This window comes from Tupaia chinensis, unplaced genomic scaffold (genome assembly GCF_000334495.1).
Source record: "Tupaia chinensis unplaced genomic scaffold, TupChi_1.0 Scaffold000315_1, whole genome shotgun sequence".
NCBI classification, from domain to species: domain Eukaryota; kingdom Metazoa; phylum Chordata; class Mammalia; order Scandentia; family Tupaiidae; genus Tupaia; species Tupaia belangeri.
The window spans coordinates 2,536,596-2,561,317 of NW_006159808.1; the positions used below are offsets into that span (position 1 = coordinate 2,536,596).

General features: G+C 47.8%; 1 long non-coding RNA gene and 1 pseudogene across 3 annotated transcripts in view; both read right to left on the bottom strand.

The window, feature by feature from the left end:
• Positions 1–1,517, bottom strand: part of LOC114008257 (uncharacterized) — a 26,155-nt gene extending 24,638 nt beyond the window's left edge. Inside the window, exons 1-2 of one of the 3 annotated variants that reach the window (XR_003549810.1) lie at positions 1,378–1,517; positions 1,129–1,270 (exon numbers count right to left, since the gene is read on the bottom strand). This is a non-coding gene — a long non-coding RNA (uncharacterized LOC114008257). The remainder of the gene's footprint in view (positions 1–1,128; positions 1,271–1,377) is intronic. The other 2 variants (XR_003549811.1, XR_003549812.1) reach the window with 2 other exon arrangements.
• Positions 1,518–17,193: 15,676 nt separating this feature from the next.
• On the bottom strand, positions 17,194–17,746 carry LOC102475379 (ornithine decarboxylase antizyme 2 pseudogene; annotated as a pseudogene).
• Between the last annotated feature and the right edge of the window lie 6,976 nt (positions 17,747–24,722).

A 24,722-nucleotide genomic window follows, 5' to 3' on the forward strand; every position in this document is an offset into this window, starting at 1 on the left:
GCCAGACTGGACGGACGCAACGACGTTCAGCGGGTGGATACTGGAGAGGAGTCTCACACAGCCCGCTCCAGCGCCCCGAAGCACTTTTAGCCAGAGCTGCCTCGGGACTGAGAAGATGCAGGTCGGCCATGCTGCCAGAGCGCACAGAAGCTCCCAGAGGAGGGTTTCGTCATTTCGTTACTGTTGCGTGACATGGGAGACTGAGAACAGGAACAGAGAAAGGAGAAGAGGGCAGCGCTCACGAATGGGGTGGGTGGGGGTGGGGAGGAGTGGGCCTCCAGGGCCGTCTGAGGTTGGAAAGGTTCTGGAAATCTCGTGGCTAGGATGAAGCCCAAACCCTTCCTGTTTTCCTCAGTATTCCCCGCACTGAGCTTCAACCACCGCAGCCAGGCAGGGTGCTGCGGGGGTGTGGACGCTGCTGCAGTGGGAGAACACACTCCGGACGGCAGAGCCCGAGACGTCGGCGCACTCGTGCCGTGACTGGGGGCCGGCCCAGGCTGCAGGACTCAGCGTCCAGACTCAGCCGGGTGCTGTCTCCTGGTCTCCCTCCTGCATAAGAGCGTTAAATAGCTTTACATTTTCCTTCATTTTTTTTCAAAACTCCGCAGTCTCTTTCCTGCTGCTAAGGCATATTTTAGGGGACCAGCAGTTGGCATAACGGCTGTCTCTGGACTCCCATATAGTCGAACGTGGTTCGAGTCCTGGACCCGGTGGCTTAAACTCACGCTGGGTGCGTGTGCATGCATGTCCAAGATCCTGAAAGGAGAATGGAGGAGAAGGGATTGCGGTGTGGCCATCCCCCCTGGGGGGTGATTTCTCGCTTTCTGTCTCTCTGTCTCTGTCTGGTGAGCGCACGTACCCTATAGCAAAAAACCTCTCAAAAAAAAAAAAAAAAAAAGAAAGAAAGAAAGAGAGAGAGAAAGAAAAAGATGTCTTTTAGTAGACTCTTCATTTTGTTTTCTGTTCCCCTGGGGGCCAAAGCCGGCAACCCCAGCCATCCCTTTCGGTGCAGGAGCGGGTGTTCGCCTTTGTTACTGCACCCCTAGCTCTGGACCGCACACTGTACCTCTCTGTTCCTTGGGCCTCTTTCAAAGAAAAGGTAACAAAGCAAAATAGTTGAACATTTACTCATTCCATCAAAAACATCTGCCCCTGGTTGCCAGGTTCGGGGCGCCGCCTGCAGAGGAGGACGCTAAGCGAGGACACGGGGCAGTAGCAGCGATGAGGGCTACCCCTAGGGACTCTGGGGACGCTGCGGTTCCACAGGCTCCTAGGGAAAAAGTACAACGGGTTTGTCTTACTTAGAAATAATTCATTAAAAATATACCTTTCTCAGTGGCATCTTGGGCTGAAACCCAAGAAAAGTTGCGATCTTACCGACGATTCTGCTGCCTCTCCGTCCTTCTCGTAAACCCTGACACCAGCAGCATCTGCCCGCTGCCCCCAGTTCCTGTCAGCAAGGCTGTTTCCCTGAACGGCCTCACCTCCTCCACTGACCACAGTGTCACTGTACCCCAAAAGAGGAAGAGGATGGAGACCTTGCAAAAGGCAATAAAAAACTGTAAACAGGGAGGTGAGGCGAAGCCTCGAGGCAGCACCGCGGTACCAGGTTGCTGGAGCTCAGGTGACGTCGGGAGGGACTCCGAGAGCTCCTGGGTAGCCGCAGCCCATGTGGGCAGGGCCGTTTGGATAAATGGAGCTCAGTAGCCAGAGAAATACATGGGTTTTTTCACCCTAGAAAGATTTCCCTGGGGTTAGGCGGTGGGACAGCCGTAACACAGCTGGACCCACTTGGGAAGGCCCTGGGTCCACTTCCTGAGATCTCCTGGGCGTGCTGGGTGCACACCTGTGCCCGGATCCTGCCGACTGAGGCTGAGGGCCACTCGCAGTGTGAAGACCCTGTCAGGGTGCCCCGCTCTGTCTTTCTCACAGAAGACATAAATGAAAAAAGGGTTTTTTTTTCTTTTTTGTTTATTTGTTTGTTTGTTTTCTTAAATAAGATTTGGGGGCCAGCAGGTGGCATGGTGGTGAAGGTGCTGGACGCTTCCACCTGGCTAACCACAGAACGAGTCCCGAACCTCGGGACTGAAACCCCTGACTGGCTTTCTCACTTTCCTCTCTCTCTGCGTGTGTCTTTCTCTCTGGTGAAATTTAAATAAATGAACACATAAACGTAAAATAAATAATTCTCCAAAATAAAAAAGATTTCCTACAAAATTTAAATAAACGCATGAGAGGTAAGCCATACATTCGCGGAGTTTGGCGTCATAGCCCGGAACGCATGTGCCTCCGTGTAAAATAAATAATTCTCCAAAATAAAAAAGATTTCCTACAAAATTTAAATAAACGCATGAGAGGTAAACCCATACATTCGCGGAGTTTGGCGTCATTGCACGGAACGCGTGTGCCTCCGTGAGCACCTCTTCTGCATAGGCAATTCCAGAACGGGGTTTTCCTTCTGCAGAAGGAGCTGCAGGTGGGTGAGCACAGGGCTAGAAAATGAGCGCGTCCCTCACAGGCCACTGTCTCTGCTTCAGTCGTTCGCTAGACTCATCGTTCTAAGCAGGGTTTCTATGCTGCTTTCATTTTATTGCTGGGCCTAGCCTGTTTCTATTCCCAAATGAAACATGGCTGGAATTTAGGCTCTCATTTTCCCAGCCTGACCACATGTTTCCCAGTGTTCCTTCTGCTCGGCTCACTCCCTTGAGCAATGCCTTTTCCTGGGTACTAAATTCCTCTCCTTACCTAAGACCCGGAGAAGAAGGCTGAATCCTCAGCCCCTGCGTATCAAAACAGGTAGGACAGAGCAGCAGAGCAGGAGAACGCCGGGCCATTGTTCGAGCCCAGGCTGGGACTTCCCCTTTTGTACAAGCTGAGTCATATTTTTCCTGTTGTCAACTGGAAGCCTGTCCGTTGATGTACGATAGGGCTATCTCGCCGAGGTATAAAGCAGGCAGACAGGTTTCCTTGCATTTGTGCGCCTTACCTTGGACCCTTCCCAATTAGAAGCTGTCCACTGGCCAGAAGAGATAAGACCTGGTTTATTAAAGTGCAGATAGCATCCTGAATGGACTCACTTTGGGCCATTTTCTTCTGTTAAAATGCTCTCCGGGGTTTCTGCCTTGTGCAATCTGACTGATTTTGACAGAGGCCTTTTGGGATGTGTATGTGCGTTTTATTCTTGATATCTGTTCGGTTGACACATGCCTCGAAACCACAGATATATTCGATTGGCTGGCAATTGTGAAAACAGGAAGCCGAAGGATGGAGTCAACGGCGAAACAGCCAGAACGAGGGACGCTTTCTGCTGAAGTGCCAAGGTGGGACGGCTGTGACGAGCAACAGACAAAGTGAAATGGTAACGTGGATCTAATTCCCACAGCAAGAGTGGGCATCCAGACTGCCCTAATGCGCATCCTTCCAGGCCGGAGAGCCCATGAAAAGGGTTTTAGATCTTATCCACGATGCCGTTGCTAGGGATGATAAACATCTGCAAAATTAGGAGAGGGATGTGATGACATTTTCTAAGGAGGAAATATTGGAGATAGTATACTTCATCTGGAAATCGTCGCCTGCATCTGCATTGGGGTTTTAAAACTGACAGCAAACTTGCTGTTCTAATTTAGGCCCTTCGCTTCTTCAGTCAGCATCTACTGAGTCCTTCCTCCGGCAGGCGGTGTTGGAAGCCTTGGAATTACGAGAGCCGGAGTACATCTCCTTCTTGTTTTAAGTCTGCACATTACACCAAGACTTTTCTTGTAATTTCTTGAGATGTCTAAGCACTACTCCTGTGGTGGGGTTCTTCAGTAGTGAATTTTCAAAAGAAGGTCATTTGTGACCAGAATAAAGATCATGCCGGTAGATAGGAACACAGGCACGTATTCGAGTGAGACCACTAAAGCACATTTCAGACCTCTACCAGAAATTCTCTCTCCTGAGTATAGAATGTGCTTTATAAAGTGTGTAGCTTCAAAATTTTCAAAATTGGGGGCAAGCAGGTGGCTTGGTGATTGAGGCACTGGACTTCCATGTGGCCAACAGAGGTTCAAGTCCTGGACCCGGAGGCTTGAAATGTATGTGCCAAGTGTATGTGCATGCATGCCCAAAATCCCAAGAAGAGAATGGAGGAGAATCGCTTGCAGCATGGCCATCCCTCTTAGGGGGTGATTTCTCACTTTCTGTCTCTCTGTCTCTCTCTTTCTCTTTCCAGAGGGTAGACACACTCTATAGCAAAAATGTCTCCAAAAAATTCACATACGCAAATGGATTTTAAAAACAGCTCAATAAATTTTGAGGAAAGACCACTGTCAGCAGTGGGATGGGGGAGGGGTGGAGAAATAGACCACATGACAGTGGCTTTGTAATGTCATCTTGTTGGGTAGAGAATAAAGAATGAATGAGGACCTGGCACAATCAATTGGTACTTAGAAGAAGAGTAAGTCACAATGTTAATCTATTTAACCTTCAAGCACCGTTTAAGAGACTGTCTTACGAGGAAGCACTTTTGGGGTAGTTGGATATTCTTTTCAGTCAGCCTTAATGGTATTCAGCATTTGTTCCTAAAAATGTTAAATCAAAGATGGCAAAAAAACACAAAGATGACCTAACTCCAAACTTCCATCTTACCCATGAAAGGCTGAGGGACTTTGGGCGGCGCTGGCATTTAGACATCCACGCCAAACCCAGGCCCCCTGGATACCAGAGCTTGTCCCCCAACTCTGCATGGACAGGGACATGATGCAGATCTGCCTCCAGAAGTACCCAATCACCCTGTACCCCAAGTTGTGATGACTCCAGTTGGGGACAGAATCAGCCACTAATTGGAAATCACTGCTTGACGACACTCATGATCCGCCCATGAAGGGCCACCCTGCCCTGACAGCCGGAGCATTGCTGAGCTCCTCGCCCACCAGACACGAAGGACATGGTCTTTTTCATCATTTAACACAGGTGGGAAGTGAGGGGAAATGCTAAGCACACAAGCCCTCCCAGAACGAAATCCAGAGAAAGTTCCAATAATGATGCAAAATATTCAACTATATAATTTCCAAGACTTTTCATTTAACTGTATAGCCAAATAGCGTTATTATTCATTTCACAGCTATAGACCAGTTCGCTCATGTGTGAAACCTATGGAAGACAACCGTGTTCTCCTCAGATGGATGATCCTGGTCTGAGTTACCCACACAATCTGATAAAAATGCATTATTCCAGATGGATCCCAGTTGCTGGGCAGATGCAAATGTTTAAGTAAAAGACTAAAAACTTTATTATCCTAAAACAGGTGGCCAGAGAGGAAAGGTATGGGAGTATACGCTAGCCAAATCATTTATAAGTTTGCCGAATCATTTTTTAAACTTTATTTTCAGAAGAAAAAACTTGTAAGAAAAAATAGTGACATATTTAGTTTTAGGAAAGAAAAGTGTCTACTTTTACAGACAGATCTTTATCAGTAAGTCACAGCTACTATAAATATACTGTCATGCAGTCCCCTTCCATTGTCACATAAGAAGCAGACACCCAGAAGGCAAGCTTAGTTTTTTCACCCTCTTTCAATTGATTGGACAGGATGCCCCCGTGGGTCTAGATGCAGTTTCACTGGTGTGATTGTCTGGGCAGGGGAGACCGGGATGCCTGCCCCAGAATCGCACCTTCCCTTTGTTCTCTGTCGTTGCATACGACTTCTCTCGATGTACACTTTCATCTGATGACAGACCGCGGCTGGGCCTGCCACATTTACCACTTGGCCAGTCCACTGCCTCATAATGGACAGCCCGGCTGGTGCTGCAAGGTCATGAGCTCCATTTCTAGTGGGATCCAGTGCTGCTCCAGAAGCTGCTTTTCTTTTCCTTTTTTTTTTTATTCTCTGTGTGTGTGTGTTTGTGTGTGTGTGTGTGAGAGAGAGAGAGAGAGGGCACATGCGTCTGTCGGAGGGGAGCAGAAAAAGAGAGAAAGTGAGACATCAGCCTCAAGAAAGATGGCCACATCATAATTCCTTCTCCTCTATTCTCCTCTTGAGATTTTGGGCACACATGTACACGCACCTGGCATGGTTTTTCAAGTCCCCACATCCGGGACTTGAACTACTTTTCTTTTTTTTTTTTTTAGAGGGTTTTTTTTTTTTTTCTTGCTATAGGGCACATGCACTCACCAGCCAGACAGAGAGAGACAGAGAAATAGAAAGCGAGAAATCACCCCCCAGGGGCGATGGCCACGCCGCAATCCCTTCTCCTCCATTCTCCTCTCAGGATCTTGGGTAGGCACGCACACACACCCAGCAAGAGTTTAAGCCACCAGGTCCGGGACTCGAACCATGGTCGACTACGTGGGAGTCCAGCGACATAGCCATTACACTAACTGCTGGTCCCCTTTTCTAAAAGTATGATTTCTTTCGGCAGATTGGCAGGGCCTTGCTCTATTACCCAAACATCTGTCCGAGTCTCTCCCACTGGAGGGAGCTATAAACTGCAAACCCCATCTTTTCCCACCACCGACGTCTTCAACAGTAAGGTTTGATGCACCATATAACCCCAAAACCCAGCCCCACTAGCCTAGACCTGTTAGAGAACCCGCTCCATCTCGGAACTGCACCCAAAGCTAAAAGCCTGCTGTGTGGCCAGGCGCATGGGCTAGGGCAGCAGTTCTAACTGAAGAAGGCATTGTCTCCTGGACATGAGGAGACATCCCAGAAGCTGCATTTCTTTCCTTGGGGCCAGGAGCCAAGATGCAGCCAACTGGCTTTGACGTTGGAGAGGCATAACCCGGTCCCTAATTAGTGTGCCTCTAAAAATCTTCAGTGACGTTGCAGTCCCCTGAAACTTTGAGGTTTATCTCCCACCCCCAAGCTTCATCACCTCTTACTGTGGAGGGATGGGCCACCTCTGTAAACTCTGAATATTCAAGGATGTCTACAGAGCCAGATCCTCTGCAGGCAAATACCCAAATGTTCTCATCCCATGTTTCAAGACCCCACGTTATCCTAACAATGGCCCCGGAAGGCCTGCCTTGGCTAAGCACCTAACTAGCTCTGGAACTGCTCGGTCTCCAGACCTGCCTGTTCTTCAGCTGCTCACTGTTCCACTCTAGCAATAAGGAACTCTTGCTGTTTATTGGTTGGTTGGTTGCTATAGGGTATGTGCACTCATGGGAAAGAGAGAGACAAAAGTGAGAAAGTGTCCCGCAGGGGACAGCCACACAATCCCTCTCCTCCATTCTCCTCTCAGGATTTTGGGTACACACAAGTATCTGACATGTTTGTCAAGCCACCAGGTCTGAGCCTCAAGCCACATAGTCGGCCATGTGGGACCCAGCTGCCTTCACCACCATGCCACTGGCTGGCCCAGCAAAGAACTCTTTATAAGCTACAAGAAAGGCTCTCTGGCTTATACTTGGCATTTATTGTTTACTAAGGGCCCTCAGTTTCCACTATCGCCCTGCGTAACAACAGCCACCAGCCAGCACTGTGTCCTTGTCCTCCTCGTGGAGCTCCTTCAAGTCCCTGGGTCATCAGCCCCGCCAGTATGCTCTCCGCAGGGCGTGCCCTGGTGCCTCCGGGGCAAAGCCCAGCAGTGGGACTGCCACCTTGTACGAGGTACCAGCATGCCCTCCGTGCCCCTCAGGATGTGGCCCTCTGTGCCAGCCTGAGCCGACCCCCTTCTTACAACTAGATTTACCAGAACATGTTTGGTATCAATCTCATCACCTCGAGTGAGCCCAGAAGCAGGCACGAAGCCATGATCACTCATGACAGACATTACTGGGGAAACGCCTATGAAAGAGAGAGCAGTGGGGCCAAGAGCAGGAGACCCTTCCGACCGCCATGAGGAACCGGCGTCGTAGGAGGAGAAGCAGAGGGTTGGTCACCCCTGTTCAGGCCCTCTCTGGCTGTAAGTCTACAACCTTCCCACTTCACACCGGCTTTCCACCAAGCTGCTGGAGCTGGCGGTCGGTGTGCCTGGAGCTCAGACTGCATGTGGAGTAGGTTCTGGGCAGCTGTTCGGTGTTCACCGCTCGAACCGCGGTCGACTACATAGGAGTCCAGCGACACAGCCGTTACGCTAGCTGCTGGTCCCTATAAGCTGGATTTTAATGCAAAAACTATAGAATTTTTTGAGATGAAATTATTTTCAACAAAAAAAGAATTTTTTTGCGTTTGTTATATATTTTTTAAAATACAGTGACTGCTGCCCCTGCCCCGTGAGCACCATGGTGTTTTGAAGAGTAGGTTGTCTCCCGACATCTCACTCCCCTCACAACCCCCGAGGGCAGCTATCACGTCTGAGCCGTCTCATCCCTAACGCATAAGGCCTCAGTGTTGTGTGTACTTAATTTACGTAGGCCGCCAAGTAGAAAGAGTCAAACACGCAGTATTTTCCTGTGAACTCTCCAAAATTAGAATGCTAGAGAAGAGGGCGAGCCCCTGGCTGACACGATCTGCACCCCAGTCCTGACGGCTTGCAAACCTCGCTGGGTGCGAGTCTGTGAGCATGCCCAAGGTCCCGACAGGACGGTCACTGGAGGAGGGATGGAGGCGTGAGCACACCTCACGGGAGGGCGCTCTCTGTATCTGGCACGTGCACACGTACCCTCTGGCAATTAAAAAAAATGCTGGGGAAGAAAACACACATCCTCTTCTTTATTCCTGGGACCCACATCGTAGTGGAAAGTCCCTCTCAAAAACCTCAAAACGCTTCTCTTTGTTGGGAACCCACCAATGTTAAGCTTGCTCCTTGGGTAACAGGAGTCAATCAGGAGCCCCCATCCCAGAGACACACACGCCCTGACTTTCTCTCCGCAGAGAAATGGCCCATCAAAAGCATACATGTGAAGAGCACCCGTGGTTTTGGGGACAGAGCGTGAAAGGCAACCTCAGAGACTACGACCTTGGCAGTGCCTTGGAAAGTTTACGCTGTGGTGAGAAGCACAGCTCTGGAGCCCAAGCGCCCTGAGTTGGAATCCTACCCGTGACACCGACCTGTGTGACCTTGGACGAGTTCCTTGCCCTCTCTAACCACGGCGTCCTTGTGTGTGAAGCAGAGATAATGAGTGTTATTGTGAGGAGGAAAAGGAAGAGCAACTGTCAAGCCCTCAGCACGTGGCCGGCACGTGACAAGCTCTCATTGAGCAGGAATCGACACTCACTGTTTGCACTACTGCGACTGCTGCTTCCTGCGTTACCCAGACCATAACCACATTTGGAATGCACGGTTTTAGTAAGTCTTCGCACTCTCACGGTACCTTTCTTCTCAGAGGACCAAAGTCCTAGGAAATACCGATTTCATCTCTTTATTTACATCAACAGTAGTGAGGGCACGAGCACGCGCGATGGCCCCTTTATCAAAAAGACGGCGACGTCCGCATGGCCAAAGTCCTGGAGAAAACCTTGACGGAGCCTAGGCCTCCCATCCTCCAGGAATCCTCTTCCATCGGATCAGATTATTTGTCTCCAGTGGCTAAGTATTATTCATCGGCAGTGAAAGTCAATGCTGCTGATGTCGTACTCTTTCGGGGAGTGTTTGTTTTTTAAAAACTGCTCTCAAATGTTCTAAATGTGAATTTAAAAGTCTGTCAGTCTATGTGCCGATAACACAAAACAGATTGCAAATGTAACGAGACGTAATCAAGTCAGACAAACCCAAGGAACACGCCAGAAGGCTTAATATTGGGACTGCCCCTGTTCGCGAGCTTCCTAATGGCAGAACGATTGTTTGTGCTGATTTGTGGTTGGCATTGATATGCAGACGGCAACACTTTCATCTACAATCCGGCTCTGATTTTTTTAATCCTGTCAATGAATTTGCTGCATCTGCAGAGAGCAACTCCCAAGAACCTTCCTAAGGAAGAAGAAACAAGAAGACGCAAGCGCCGTCTTTAATTCCAAATCCGGCGTGTTCGTGGACATGCACGAAGATTTTTCTCTTTGTCGTTGTCTCATCATCTACTGGGACGATGCATCTAAACGACTCGCGCAAATTAATGACCAAACATTGGAACTGGTCGATGTCGAAGGGAGGTGGACACTGACCTAGAGAGGGATATTCCAAGATTTCAAACTTACCGAACATTTCCCAGCACAAAATTTAAAAAAAAAAAAAAAAAAAAAACTGTAAATGCACTCCGACTGCTGTTCGCATTTCTATGGGAACCAGCTTTTTATCAGACAGCACCTGCCCATCTATTCAGAGCCGCCTGCGTGTGGGGATAAGTGCAGGCGACAAAGGCTTCCACTGTGGCAGGGGCTACATCATTTCCTTGGAACTTGCCTTCCTGCCTCAGGTTAGAGATTGAGATTCGGTGCAGGGAATGGAGCTTTTAATATCAGGTGAATGGATTTTTATAACAGGTCGTGCAGCTTTGGGTCTTAGAGAGAAAAATGGTGCTTTAAAAATAGGCACATTTCTTTTGTGCCTTAATTATCGGTGCGTGACGAATCATTTTTTATTCTGTCCGTGTGGGCAAAAGGAAATAGCCCCTACCCATCTCTGGGGGCTGGCCATTTTAAGAAGTCGAAATGTTCCTACATTTAATTAGTTTCTTAAAAATATATAATTTACCTAGAAAATTGATCCTGGCTTTTTAAGGGAGGATGGAGAAAATGGGACACATTCATCAATTTATATGAGAAATCATTGTCACACGTTTGCTTAAACAGGTAATGGTGGGTAAGTCAGTAATCTTTCTGTAATTCCTATTTTTTTAAAAAAAAAAGGTTTGCATTGTATAAGTGACCACACGTCAGAAATAGCAGTAATGAGCTTTGTTAAAGATGGGGAGAATGGCAAAAATATGAAGAAGTAGAACAATAGCCTAAGCGGAGCCGGCCTGGCAGGGACGGTAAGAACCCAGGCAAATCACTTCTGCTCTCTGAGTTTCCATTTTCTCGTCTGTAAAGTAGAAAGAGCAAACCGTTCCCTTCCAGGCTGTCGTGAATAAAAAATGGGAACGTGTTTGTGAAGATTTTCGCAAACAGCAATATTTTAAGGGCTTCAGGGAGAAAAGGGGGGGGGGTGACATACCAAGTGCGGTATGTAACAATTACAACGGCATTACCACAGTACCCAACGTAGTAACAGTGAGTGTTCAGAACAGCAAACCTTGCTTAGAAGCACGGAAAATCGGGAATCGGTGCATCTCATACCTGTCCTCTGGAGTTATGGATTAGAGGAAAGGATATACAGCAACCCTATAATCACATGTAAAAGGCGAACCTATACTGGCTGAAGTGGATTCCAGACTACATTAACATATGTTCTTCTTTTTTTTTTTTTTATGAGAGGTTTTTGCTATAGGGTGCATACACTTGCCAGAGAGACAGAGAGACAGAAAGCGAGAAATCACCCCCCCAGGGGGGATGGTCACACCGCTATCTCTTCTCCTCCATTCTCTTCTTGGGGTCTTGGGCAATCAAGCACACGCTCGGCATGAGTTTAAGCCACCAGGTCCAAGGACTCGAACCGCAGTCGACTACACGGGAATCCAGCAACATAGCCATTACGCTAACTGCTGGTCCCAACACATGTTCTTAAGAAGAAGCTCCCCAGACCTTGAATTAAAGTCACATCTTTCTGTGACATCTTTGCTGTGCCATGGAGCTGGCCCCATAAGTTAGTCTGCATGAAGATCCACTCATCCTGAGGGCTGGCCCCACAGTCTTGTGGTTCGGGGAGCTGGATCCCACACAGCTGACAGTGGCTTTGAATCTGGCCCCTGTGGTTTGAATAACAAGCTGAGGACGTGTTCATGCATGTCCTAAATCCTGAGAGGATGGAAAAATGAAGGGAAAAGGTTACGGTGTGTCCACGTCCTACCGGGGTGTGCATTCACTCTCTCTCTCTCTCAAGCCCATATGCTCTCTGGCAATTAAAAAATAATAATAACTAAGAAAAAAGTTTTACACATACTAGAAATCAACAGGACAAGTTATCATCTTTAATGATTCATCTTTTTTAAATTTAATTTATTCATTCATTTATTTTAATTTGACCAGAGAGAGACACATACACAGAGAAAGAGACAGAGGGGGAAAGTGAGAAATCAAGCCACCGGGTCTGGGACTTGAACCATTGTTGCCCATGTGGGAGTGTCCAGCACCTTAATCACCACACCACCTGCTGGTCCCCTAATGATGAATCTTCTGTGACACTTTCTTTGAGGGCTTTCAAACCGCAGTTTGGTAAGGAAAAACATCAATGCCTATAGTCCACTCACGGGTCACTAATTGCTGCACATCACCAAATAAAATCATCTCCCTGTCAGTCGTCCCCTTTGAAATCTTTGCATTATTTTACACCATTTATCAGAACTTTCCTCCTTCCTTATAATCCTCTTACTTTTAAATCCAGACCAACACCGTCTTCTTGCCTTCTTGCTACCTGGCTGGTCTGACTGTGCCCTTCCCCATGGCCGCAGCAGAGGGCTGAGCCCTGAATTTGCCCCACTCCATGCTGTCTCATTCGCATAATCTGCTCTGCTGACTGCTGGGCTGTTCCCCGGCTTGCTTATCTTGCAGGCTAATTTCCTCAGCTCCTTCGTCAGGTAGCTTTGTGTGGCCAGAATAAATGGTGGCACCAGAAAGAGAAGGAACGAGGAAGATGGAAGGAAGGAAGGAAGGAAGGAAGGAAGGAAGGAACGAACGAACGAACGAACGAACTAGCAGAGGGAAGAGAAGGAGGGGGCAGTCTGCTAGTGCGCCCTTGACCAGGAGGGGCACACCAGGCTCCTGCCCTCCCTCCTGTCTGCCTGGTCCCATCGCTGACATCTTCACAGCAGTGGGTGGCTTGTAATTGGCTTCACCCAGGTGTCTCGCAATTGGTTCTGGCTGCTGACTGGCTTCTCCCCTCGTGGATCAAGGGAGCCATGGACTTGTTTGCAGCATGGTCATCTGAGGGTTTAAGGGTCAAGAATCGAGCTTCCAGGATCCTCACCGTACTATTTTGAGCACATTCTATTGGTCAGAGCAATTCACAAGACCCTCACCCAAAGGCATAGAAACACAGACCTTGCTCCTTGATAAGAAGGGCGGCGAGATTACATTGCTGAGGGTGTGGACACAGGGGCCCTGGTTCGCTGGAAGCCATTACCATAGTGACTATCAGTACTTCCCCAAATCCCAGAGCCCCAGAAACAATCCCTTTATCCTAGACACTGTTTATGCTAGTCCTCAACTCTGGGGGGTCCTCTGTCTGCCCCCTTAGCGCCTTACCACCCATTTTACCAACTCCTTGCATTAGATTGCTTCTGGTTTCTGTATTCCATGTAATTTGAGCCCAAATGTGCATGTACCTTTTCAATTTTAAGAATGAGAATGCTCACATCTGAATGTACAGATGATCTCATTTCCAGAATCCAGTCCTAAATTCCCAAAGGCCTTCAGGATATTCCCACTTACGTTTGTCCTTCATCATCTCAAAGCTAGGTTATCCAAACTTATTTCAGAATCCTCATCCCAAGACAGTAACATTCTCCAATCTCTCCATACTCCAAACCCAGGGCCAGATAACTGGCCAGCAGCCAAATTCCACCCCGCTCCCATCACCGATGTCACTGGAACACAGCCATGCTCATTCTTTTTTTTTTTTTTTTTCTTTCCTTTTGCTTCAGCTATAGGGTGCACGCGCTCGCCAGAGAGGCAGAGAGAAACTGAGAAATCACCCCTAGGGAGGATGGCCACACCACAATCCCTTCTCCATTCTCCTCTTGGGGTTTTGGGCACACATGCACATACAACCGGCATGAGTTTAAGCCTCTGAGTCCGGGACTTGAACTGCAATTGACTACATGGAAGTTCAGCGATGTAACCGTTATGCCATCTGCTGGTCCCTGCTCCTCCATTTTTATATGGTCTATGTTTCCTTTAACCCCGCAGTAGCAGAACCTAGTAGTTGTAGCAGACTGTGTAACCTGCAAAAAAATTTGCTGGCCCCTGTTTTAAAATGTTTATTCTTTCTTTTTCTTTTCTTTTTTTTTTTCATGTACAATCAGGAACAAAGTGCTATCAATTTTAATTCAAGCTTTTATAATTCCTGAATTATTTCAATATTCTTTTATCTCTCTCTTTGCCTCCATCTTAATCTGCATACTTCAACTATTAATAAATGGATCATGGTGAAGTACCATTTTAATTCTGCTGCTCACATACTTCAATTGCACAGTGACTTATATTATGTGTCCGCTAACTAGAATACAAACCTGCATCCTTCACCAGTTCATCTCAATTTACTCAACAAAATGAAATTTGCATTTTTCACAAATCATCTTCTCCAGGCCAGTGCATCTTCTCGTTCTTTCCTTGCTTGATTCAAGAGTCTCTAAATAGAGGAATTCTGCCTTATTTCTTATGGCTCTGCAGCTCTGGCACCAGGTATAGCATCCGGTATTTGTTAAACAGGAATACAATGGATTTTATTTGGATTTCTATCACTTTATTTTCTTTATGAGAGAGATTTTTTGCTATAGAGTACATGTGCTCACCAGAGAGGCAGAGAGACAGAAAGCGAGAAATCACCCCCCTGGGGGACGGTCATGCTGCAATCCCTTCTCCTCCATGGGATTTTGGACACTCACACACAAATGCCCAGCATGAGTTTTAAGCTGCTGGGTCTGGGACTCGAACCACGATCAGCTATATGGGTAACCATTATGCCATCTGCTGGTCCAGACTTCTATCACTTTATACACTTCCTCTACCTATGAGGCCCTCCTACGTTGTTTTACCTCTGGCAGATTCACTGTTGTTTTCTAGTCTCGACTCATCCCCAAACCCTCCTAAACCTAATGATCTCTTCCTTCGTTCTAACTCCTGACTAAGAGTCCACACCACTGATCTGCCCACTGCATTCGTGAACAGACAGATACAGAACTAGCTGCAATAGTGACTCTTGGGACAATAAGAACATGTCATCTATTTAAATATGCAAAATGTGTAACATCCTTTCATCATGTACTTCACAGATGCCCTTTGAGAGATTTATAATTATTCCATGTTTGGAATTTGCCCAAAGTTACAAGGTCTAGTTACTATAGACCAGAATAACCATTCCAATTCTAAACTTACAGGTTCTAAGTCCAAGACTCTAAGTTTACAAGACCTTCTAGGAAATTTCAGATGTTATATAATATACGATTGTATTTCAAAATCTTTTTGTAAATTTAGAGGTAAAATTATTCAATTCAGGAAAGAAGGAAGAGTTGGGGAAAAGATACAGAAAACTTATCCCTAGGGTATTACTCAGAAGAGAAAAAGTTCACTTACACAGAATTTAAAAATTACAACCTGTCTTTTGAATGTTTATGAGCAAAATTCTGGGGATAAAAGCAGGTATTTCTGGAAACCAACTCATATAACAGTTGTTTGCTGGAGCAGTGTGTTACAAGCTTAAGAGGGCAGATTGTAAAACATTCAAGAGATTCAGCATTCAAATGTTAAACTATTGGTAGCTTGAATCACCCATCAGATGGATATTTTCATGGAAATTAGCAAATGCTGCAAGTCAAGCCTTTTTTTTTAGAGTTCTTCATCACATTACTGGATATAAAAGAGGAGAGTCACAATAATAACCACAATAGTAACAACGATAGATAAAAACACGTTGAGTTTCTTGTGCCCAGGCTGCGTTTTAGTCCAGGAGTGTGCTGGAGCCAGCTAGTTCTACTTTCCAAACTCCAGTCGTTCACATCTTTTCCCAACTCCACATTCAGTAGCCTTTCTTGCTAGCTTGAAACTAGCTGCAGCGGGAGTATTTATCCCACAGGGAGCATGAACACTATGAACCAGGACTTCGTCTGGAGAGAGCTGTCCCCTTCCCTCCACAGAGAAGCTTATGGGAAAGTTGGCCTCGCATTCTCCCTCTCACCGTAGCGTGTGCGTGACGCCGGCTGCCGACGTCCTCTCCCTGTTGCTGTGCGGAACGCTGAGACTGGGTAATTTATAACGAAGGGCATTGCTGGCTCTGCAGACTGTGAAACCCCAGATCAGAAAGCAATAACTGGCAAGGTCTTTCACGATCATCATCCCATGGCGGAAGGTGGGGCGGGGGGAAGCCTGAACTTACCCTTTTATAATAAACTCACTCCCAGGATAACAGCACTCGTGGTTTAATCACGTTTTTAACTGTTCTGCTTCTTAATCCATTATAATGGCAATTCAATTTGGACATGCATTTTGGAGAGGACAAACATTCAAACCACAGTTCTGGCCCTCTCTGTGAAAACCAAAACTGAACACTGCAGTCCCTTTGGTTCATTGTCTTCGAACTACTGAGTGTTTAAAGCACCCTTTCTGAGCAGCACACACATCCTAAACCCAGACAATCAGCTGTAAAATATGATCTTGGGCAAGTTCAAAAAATATTCTAGTGCTAGTAAAGTAGGAAAACGGTGGGACAGGGACAGTGGGAAGAGAGAGTCGTAATAAGAAAAGAAATTAAAAACTAGCCAAAAAAGTGTTATAAATGGCACCTACTAGGATGGGTGAGTTTAGTAAGAGTTCAGTTTCTTCTATAAAAAGGGCTGCCCCGGGGGCCAGACAGTGGCGTGCCATAAAATGCTACACTCTGAAAGGCCGACCCACGTGGGAAAGTGCGACACTCGCAGCCAGAGGACCCCCTCAACCCCCGGAACACCAGGCATGCGTGAGCCCATGGGCAGGCTGAGGCCGGGTGCATTCCGGTGACCCCTGCTGGGCATGCTGTCTCTCTCTTCCTTTCTCTCTTTCTCTTTCTCTCTCACTCATAGAATAAATGAATCAGCTTTTCAAACTGGGGTAGGGGCTTTGCTGATGTTTTGAAATCAAACGTTGGGCCCACATTGGCTACTCTCCCCTCCTTCCCCAACAGGCCTCAGTATCTGCCAGAGTAACCTGGCCCCACAAACACAAGAAGAAGAATCTTCTTCTGTCATTTGTCTGCAGAAAGACTCTCTATACATGTAAGGCTCAAATGCAGAGCTGTTTTTTTTTTCATAAGCTTTTTCACTTACTATTGGAATTACATGTGAGTAAGGTGCTTATACTGTTCCTTATGGCAACAATTGCCGTGAGTCAGCTCTGAGAAGGCAACCCTCACCCTGAGCCCCACAGCATCCATCCCTAGACAGTGAGGAGCCCCCTCCTCTGTCCCAGGGCCGCCTGCCTTCCCCTTCCCCTTCCCCTTCCCCTTCTCCCTCTGTGGCTCTTGGGCACAGTGTCGTCCACGGCCCTTAGTCCTCATCAGACAAGTTCTGGTCCGGGGTAAACCATGAGCGTCACATCTGGCCAAGAGGGATGCATGCTGGCCTGGACACTCAATCTCAAAGCCCAAGAAGCTGAAGGTCTTCAGAAGCGGAGCCTTCCCGGCCCTTCCTGAAGCAGATGAAGACGTAGTTCCCTTTCAGCTTCTCCTCAGCGAACCCTCACAGTGGTAATAATCCTTCCCTGCTCCCATCAGCTACTAACCCGCCTGGGATTCCTACAGGTGGGCTCTGGCTGGACAGGACTGCAGCCAGGAAGAGACCTCCACCCCGCGACCTGGTACTGGATGTGTAGGATGCGGGGTGTCCGGCGTTCACAGGGAGACCCTGAGTCGCAGTGAGCCTCTCATCCTGTGTATTAGGCTGAAGAAGAAGGAGCCCTGGCCCCCTGGCCCACCGGGGACCTCCGACAGGGATGAGGGGCATCAGGAGCACCACAGAGGCCCAGAACAACATGCCCGCAGCACCAGAGCTGGGGACAGTCACTCAAAGGCTAAGTACGGCTGTCCTGGGTGTTTATCATCCTGGGCGGCTCGGCAGCGGGCAGGTGGGTGAGTGAGTGAGTGTGGGGTTGGCCCCGGCCAAGCTCTGAGGCGAAGTCCCTGTCAAGCTGCGGGCCGAGAGACCTGCTCCTGCCCAGCGAGCTTCTGCCTCCACCAAAGCTCATTTTTAATTCAAATTTGTACTTTCCTTAGGGGCAGAGCTATCCAGTGAATAAGATAATTTTCAAAATTTGCTGGCAGAAATAAAAATCTAAGAAGTTGGGGGAGCGAAATGAAAATATCAACAAGTGTTCAGTTATCGGCCGTGAACAACCGCTGGGTCCGAGAGCAGGACAGGGAGGAGCGGAGTCAGTAGGACCCGTCCTCCTGGAGAGCACCGATGGCCGCCCTGCAGCAAGGCCTCGCTGGCCAAGGACCATTGTTTTTTTCTGCAAATCTAAATTAGCATCTGCAGCCACTCTCTGAGAAACAAAGACACAAACTCTGGGTTTCATTTTGAACACCCACTGGTCTTAAACTAAATTTAAATCATGAATGGTTATTATTTAAAGGTTGATGATCTTGATGCAACATCTCTTCAGCCATGAAACGAAAACCCCTTGAATGAAATTCTGCTTTCTAGCCAGGAGTGCCGTGGCTAGGTTCCAGTTTAATGAAACTGTCTAGCATTTGTAACTCTCGATACCTACCAGCGTTTTTTCAATGTGCTAGTGTAATCTATGCAGCATGGGGCAGCGAGTGATTGGTCAGTAAAAACCTCGGGCTGACTTAGAGACGGGAGCAACTGAGCAGAGTCCCATGGGAAGTGTCGTGGTCCTGCTCAAATGGGGGTGACGGGATGGACTCTTTCCTTTTCTTTTCTTTCTTTTTTTTTTTTGCTATAGGGCACAAGTGCTCGCCAGACAGACAGACAGAGACATAGAGACAGAAAGTGAGAAATCACCCCCCAGGGGGGATGGTCATGCTGCAATCCCTTCTCCTCTCAGGATTTTGGACATGCACACACACGCGCCCAGCGCGAGTTTAAGCCACCGGGTCTGGAACGCGAATCGCGGTCGACTGCATGGGGGTCCAGCGACATAGCCATTACGCTAACTGCTGGTCCCTGAGTCTTTCCTTTTCATCTCTAACTTCTAACAGGAAGCAACCCTTTCTCTTCAAGTCAAACACTTAATCTTTGAGTGCTTATATACAAGGCAATAATACATTTTTCTTTATTTGAGAGATTTTTGCTATAGGGCACATGCAGTCACTAGAGAGACAGAGATAGAAGGCTAGAAATCACCCTCCTCCCCAAACTGCAATCCCTTCTCCTCTATTCTCCTCTCAGGATTTTGGGCACACGTGCACATGCACCCAGCGTGAGTTTCAGGCCTTCGAGTCTGGGATTTAAACCACGGTCTGCCATGTGGGAGTCCATCAACGAAATCATTATGCCATTGGCTGGTTTCCAAAAGGGGCTTTTAAACCTCTATGCCAAAGGGGACATTGATTGCATTCAGAAAGCTCACAGCTGGTGTAGTCCCAGGACCAGAAGCTTGGTGCGAGGGAGCGGTCCGTGCTGCCGATGCTTAGAGTTGACTTCTTTGCTACGGCCATGCTGTCTGGATGCACTTGCAGGACAGTTACGCAGTGGGAGGGTGTGGTTGGCTGGTGGCAGGTCATCTTGTTTCTAGACAATGACAACCCTGCAGAGCCACTGAGAGAGCAGGACCTTTGTAAATGTTTTGGTCTAAGTTGTCCCGATCAGAGAGCGAAGCGGGTTCTCAAGGCGCTGGTCCTAAAAGGCTCACGTCTTACTGACACTTCAGCTAGGGCTGACCATCCACAATGTGAGACTTCTCTTTTTTCTGTTAGAGGAATTAAGCACTTTCCAGAGAGAGAGAGAAAGAAAGTCCCCCCCCTCCCCCCGCAATAGTGTGGTCGCACCACAATCCCTTCTCCATTTCTCTGTCTTGTTGGGATTTTAGACACACACACCCATGCACCTGGTGTGTTTCTCAAGCTGCCAGGGACCAGGATTCAAATCCTGTTCAGCCAGGGAAGGGATTGCAGCGTGACCATCCCCCCGGGTGGTGATTTCTTGCTTTCTGTCTATCTCTCTGGTGAGTGCATGCACCCTATAGCAAAAATCCCTCTTAAAAAAAAATAATAAAAAGGAATGTTCAGTATGGGTTTTTCAGACACATGGAAAGTAACTACTACAACCTCCGAAGCTGAGGAAAGTTAATGATTGCTCTAGGAATTTTGGACTTCAGGGACGTAGACCCTGTCAGCAACAGGGCAGAGGTGAATTCTGTTAGTACGCTGAGGATCGTTAGGGAGTGAGGGAAGGGAGATGAGACCCAGAGTTGTGGGTCTAGCAGGTGCCATGGTTGTAGGGTGCTCCAACACAGCTGACCACGGTTCAAGTCTTGAACCCGGCAGCTTGCTTTCTCACTTTCCCTCTCTCTCTGCCTCTCTCTGGTGAGTGCAAGTGCCCTATATATAGCAAACTAAAATAATAATAATAGTAAATAAAATTAAATAAATAATTCTTGTTTAAAAAGACGTAGTAGGAAGCCTGCCGTCATCCAGTCGGTGAGAACCAGCATGGCCAAGGCCACGGTTTCTACTTCGGCTCAGGTGCAGGCAGGAAGGGGGAGAACCATGATCTGTTTCTGGGTGCCTGTCCATGTTACCATCTTTGATCTTGATTTCCAAATAGCGCGGGGCTGATCATTATAAGCACAAAAGAATAGCGTACGCCTTCATGCCATTTAAAATAGGTTCTTCCGTGCTGCAATCCCGGTAACTGTGAGAAGAGGAGGCTATTAGGAAGAAGAGGAGGGCCGTAGCCTACCGGTTAAAGGAACCGGAGCCCATGTGCCTCACCACAGTTCAAATTCTCACCCCAGAGGCTTAAAAACATGCTGGGAACATGTACGTGTGTGCCGCAAATCCTGACAGGATGGAGAAGTGAAGGGGAAGTGATCTGGTTGGCCATGCCCCCGCGGGGCCGCTTTTCCCTCTCACTGTCTCTCTGTGTCTCTGGGGAGCACACGCACCATCTGGCAACATATTTGAAAAAAGCCCCTGCTGGGGGTTCTGTGTCTCCTGCTCAGAGAAGAAATAAATAAAGAGGAAAAAAGAAGGAAGAGGACACATGAAAGTTAAAGGAAAGGGAAGAAGGGGATGAAGACAAGACAAGGAGGGGGGCACTGCCCCGTCAGCTCTCCTCAGCCCTAACCCTAACCATCTCTCCTGGTGTCGTCTAACAAATGTCCCAAGGGTTAAAATCCGCATCGGTTCTTTGGGCTCACCAACAATAATTTCCCTCCAAACTCTAAGTGATGCTCTGATGACTCGCAACGATCTTAGCTGTGCAATTTTTCAGGAACTCCTATAGGAAGTGAGGGCAGCTTCAGAAAAATAAATAAATAAAACAGTGAGAACACAGCAGAGCACAGAGCTACCGTGAGTAAAAAAACACGGAGAGCAACAGGCACCAGGAGGCGGTCCGGCTCAGCAGCCGAGTTCACTGGCGCTTAGAGCAGGGCGTGTGCAGAGAGCCGCCTGAGAACACCCCTCAGACCAGCCTGGGGGAAGGAAACCCCTCCCATCTTGTCCTCGGTTCAACTCCCAAGATTCCCGAGCTCAGCGCGTGAGTCACACTGCAATTGCCTGTGATACCCATCTGCACGGCCCCTCTGCAGCGGCGGGGCATTTCAAGCTCCCGCCTGCCTATAATGAAGGAGAAAATGAGCGGGACAGTGTGTCCGGGTGCTGAAAAGCTGGCTGCCAGCAGAAACAGCGGTGCATTCGACTCATTTTCTTTTCCAAGGCTTTTTACTGTCAAGAAAATTGGCCTCCGTGGATTAGGAGAAATTCAACATTTGCATCCCATTCTCGAGTGTGATCTCTTTGTTTCCATTTTAATATATCGTGGGAAGTTTCCTGTGACTACGTAAACACGCTTTGTGCTTATTTTAATCCCTTTTTCCTCCTGCTTCCAGGCTCCAGACAACCCCAGGCCTTGCTCAGATCCTGGTGGTTAGAGGAGAACACCAAGTTGCTCTCCTCATGTCTCCTTTTGTAGAGGAAGCGGTGGGGTACATAGAAGGGTGGCATTTCCGAAGGCGGCTGAGACTCCTCAGTAAGGACCTGGTCAACCGGACTAGTTTAGGGGAGTAAAGAAAACCTTCCAGGTGACTAGTTCACAGCTTGGAACCTGATCACCCACCGGAGAAAGACTCTCCCTCCCTGTCAATCCAGAACACAGTGTGCCTGCTCTGGCCCTCAGGGAGTCACCTTGGGGTGTTTCCACACTCAGGTGCTCTCTCGGCTGCTACCCCCGGGAGCTGGCTTCTCTCCTTTCTGTGTTATCACACTTGCACAGATGGAAGTCAGCGGTGACCTAGCTACTAATTAGTGCAGTGAATGTATTGATTTCACTGGATTTCTCTGTGGTATTTCTCTCTTTTGAGAATTTTCACTCTCTTTTTTCATGACACTAGGCTCTCTCGGTTCTCTATTAGTACATGTCAGGCCATCAAGTCTTATTCCTCACTGAATTTTCTTCCTTCTTTTTGGTTTTTGTTTATTTTTATTTTGTTGTTTTGTTTTTCCCATAGGGCACGTGCACTTGCCAGAGAGAAACAGAGAGACAGAGAGAGGGAAACTGAGAAATCATTCCCTGAGGGCAGATGGCCACACCATAATCTTTTCTCTTCTATACTCTTCGTTGGATTTTGGACATGCACACACATGCCGCCAGGTTCGAAGCTCAAACTGCCATCAGCCCTGTGGGGGTCCGGTCACTTAGCCTCCATGCCACACGCTCCCCCCAACCTCTAGAATGCACATGCTCTTTTGTGTCCTCCACCTCTTCCTTGGCAAAGTCATTCGTTTCCATGGTTTCAATAGCACCTCTGCATAACTGTCCCGTGTCCGCCCTCACCTGGACCTTCTTTCAAAATCCTTGCGTCTTCACCTGCTGGCCTTGAGGCGGGCTGTGGTACTGTGAGCAATCCACTACATCCTGCTGCCCAGCTCCCACCTCAAGTGCCTCCTCCCTCCTTGTCCTGTCTTGCCTTCTTCTGCCCCAGAGCCGTCATAATGCCACAGGGCTGGCTTACCTACTGAATGGAGAGTAGTCCGCCATGCTGAAGTCAGGAAATGAATGTCCCTGACTCCCCCTTTCCGATGGGTGGTTTATGGCTGCATTCTTTGTTGTTTTCAGAAGTCCCCTACTGGGCTGGCTCCATGGTAGAGCAGTAAACACTGCTCAAGAAAATCCAGATCCCACATGGCAACTGTGGTTCGAATCTGGTTCGAATCTGGCTGGTCAAATTTAAACACACTCAACATGTGCACAAGTGCCAAAGATCTGATGGGTTGGAGGACTGAAGGAAGGGGATCACAGCATGACTGATCCTATGGAGGGTGCCCCTCTCTCTCTCCATCACTCTGTCATGTGCATGCTCTGTTATGAATAAAGAACGATTTTTTTAAATCAATATTTCCAAGAGTATCGGCCTTGGGAAAGTACTTAATAAACTTAATGATTTATTTTTAATAGACTTTTTTGGAGCAATGTTAGGCTCACAAGTAAATTGAACAGCAGGTATAGAGACTCCCCACACATGCCCTGCTCGGGTCCCATTGCCGACATCCTGGCCCACGGTGGTACATTTGCTGTAATCAGTGCACCTGCATTGACACACCATCACCACCCAAAGCCGTAGCTGACAGTTGGTGACATATATTCTAGACAACTCTGGTACCCACCATTCGTGTGTTGTGCTGAGTAGTTCCACCACTCCACACAGAGGTGTGCTCCACCATCTTACCCTCTCCCTCTCCCCCAGTCCCTGGCAACCACTGACTTTTACTATCGTCACAGGTTTGACTTTTCCGAATGGCATTTAGTTGCAATTACAGAGCAGGTTCCCTTTACAGATTGCCTTCTTTTGCTTCATAATATGCATTTAAGTTTCCTCCATGTTTTCTCGTGGGTGCTAGCTCATTTCTTTTCAGAGCTGAATAATATTCCATTGTGCAGATGCACCACAGTTTATTTACCCATTCACCTACAGAAGGACACTTGAGTTGCTCCCAAGTGTTAGCAATTATGAATAAACGTGTCCTAAACATCTGCATGTAGAGTTTTCATTTGGGCATAAATTTTTAAATCCTTCAAGTAAATACCAAGCAGCATGATTGCTGGGTCCTCTGGTAGAGTAAGTTTTATAAGAAATTATTTACTCTTCCGAAGTGTCTGGCTGTTTTCCCTTCCCACCAGCAGTGGACGAGAGCCTAAGCTCTCTACTCCTTCTAGCACATGCTGCTGTCGGTGCTCTGGGTGTCGGGAGTTCTAATAAGCGTGTGCTTGTGTCTCCTTGTTTTCCAGTTTGCATTTTCCCCGTGATGTCGAAGACGGGACATCTTTACATTGCTTATTTTGCCATCCATATGTTTTCTTTGATGATGTGTCTGTTAAAGTCATTGGCCTACTTTTTTGTAAGTTTATTCATTTGTTTCTTTTATGAGGAAGACAGAGAGAGAGAGATGGGCAGAAAGCACGCAGTACAGGACCCAGCATTTCAGATCCACCTCCAGACGCAGCGGTCCCAGACTACGGGCATGCGTGTTCCTGGCATCCTCTAGGTCTTTGGACATGAACTTCAGAACTCCCCATGTGAGTTGGCTTGCAGCCATTTTACTGCCACACCACCACTCAGCCTCCAGCCCATTTTTCAACTGTACCCAAGTTCCTGTTTCAGGCAGTGCTCTAGGGAAACCAAAAGGCAACTGGTGCCTGAAAAGAAGACCCTCTATGTGATAGTCCGTAACCGGATTATTTCTACTCAGATACCGCTAGTTCAATAACTGGTGGCAAGCAAGATGCTAAGACCTAGCATGTTGTACCATTCTATTATTAGTACTCCCAGGGACCAGCAGGTGGCATGTTGATTAGGATGCTGGACTCTCACATGGCTGACCACAGTTTGAGTC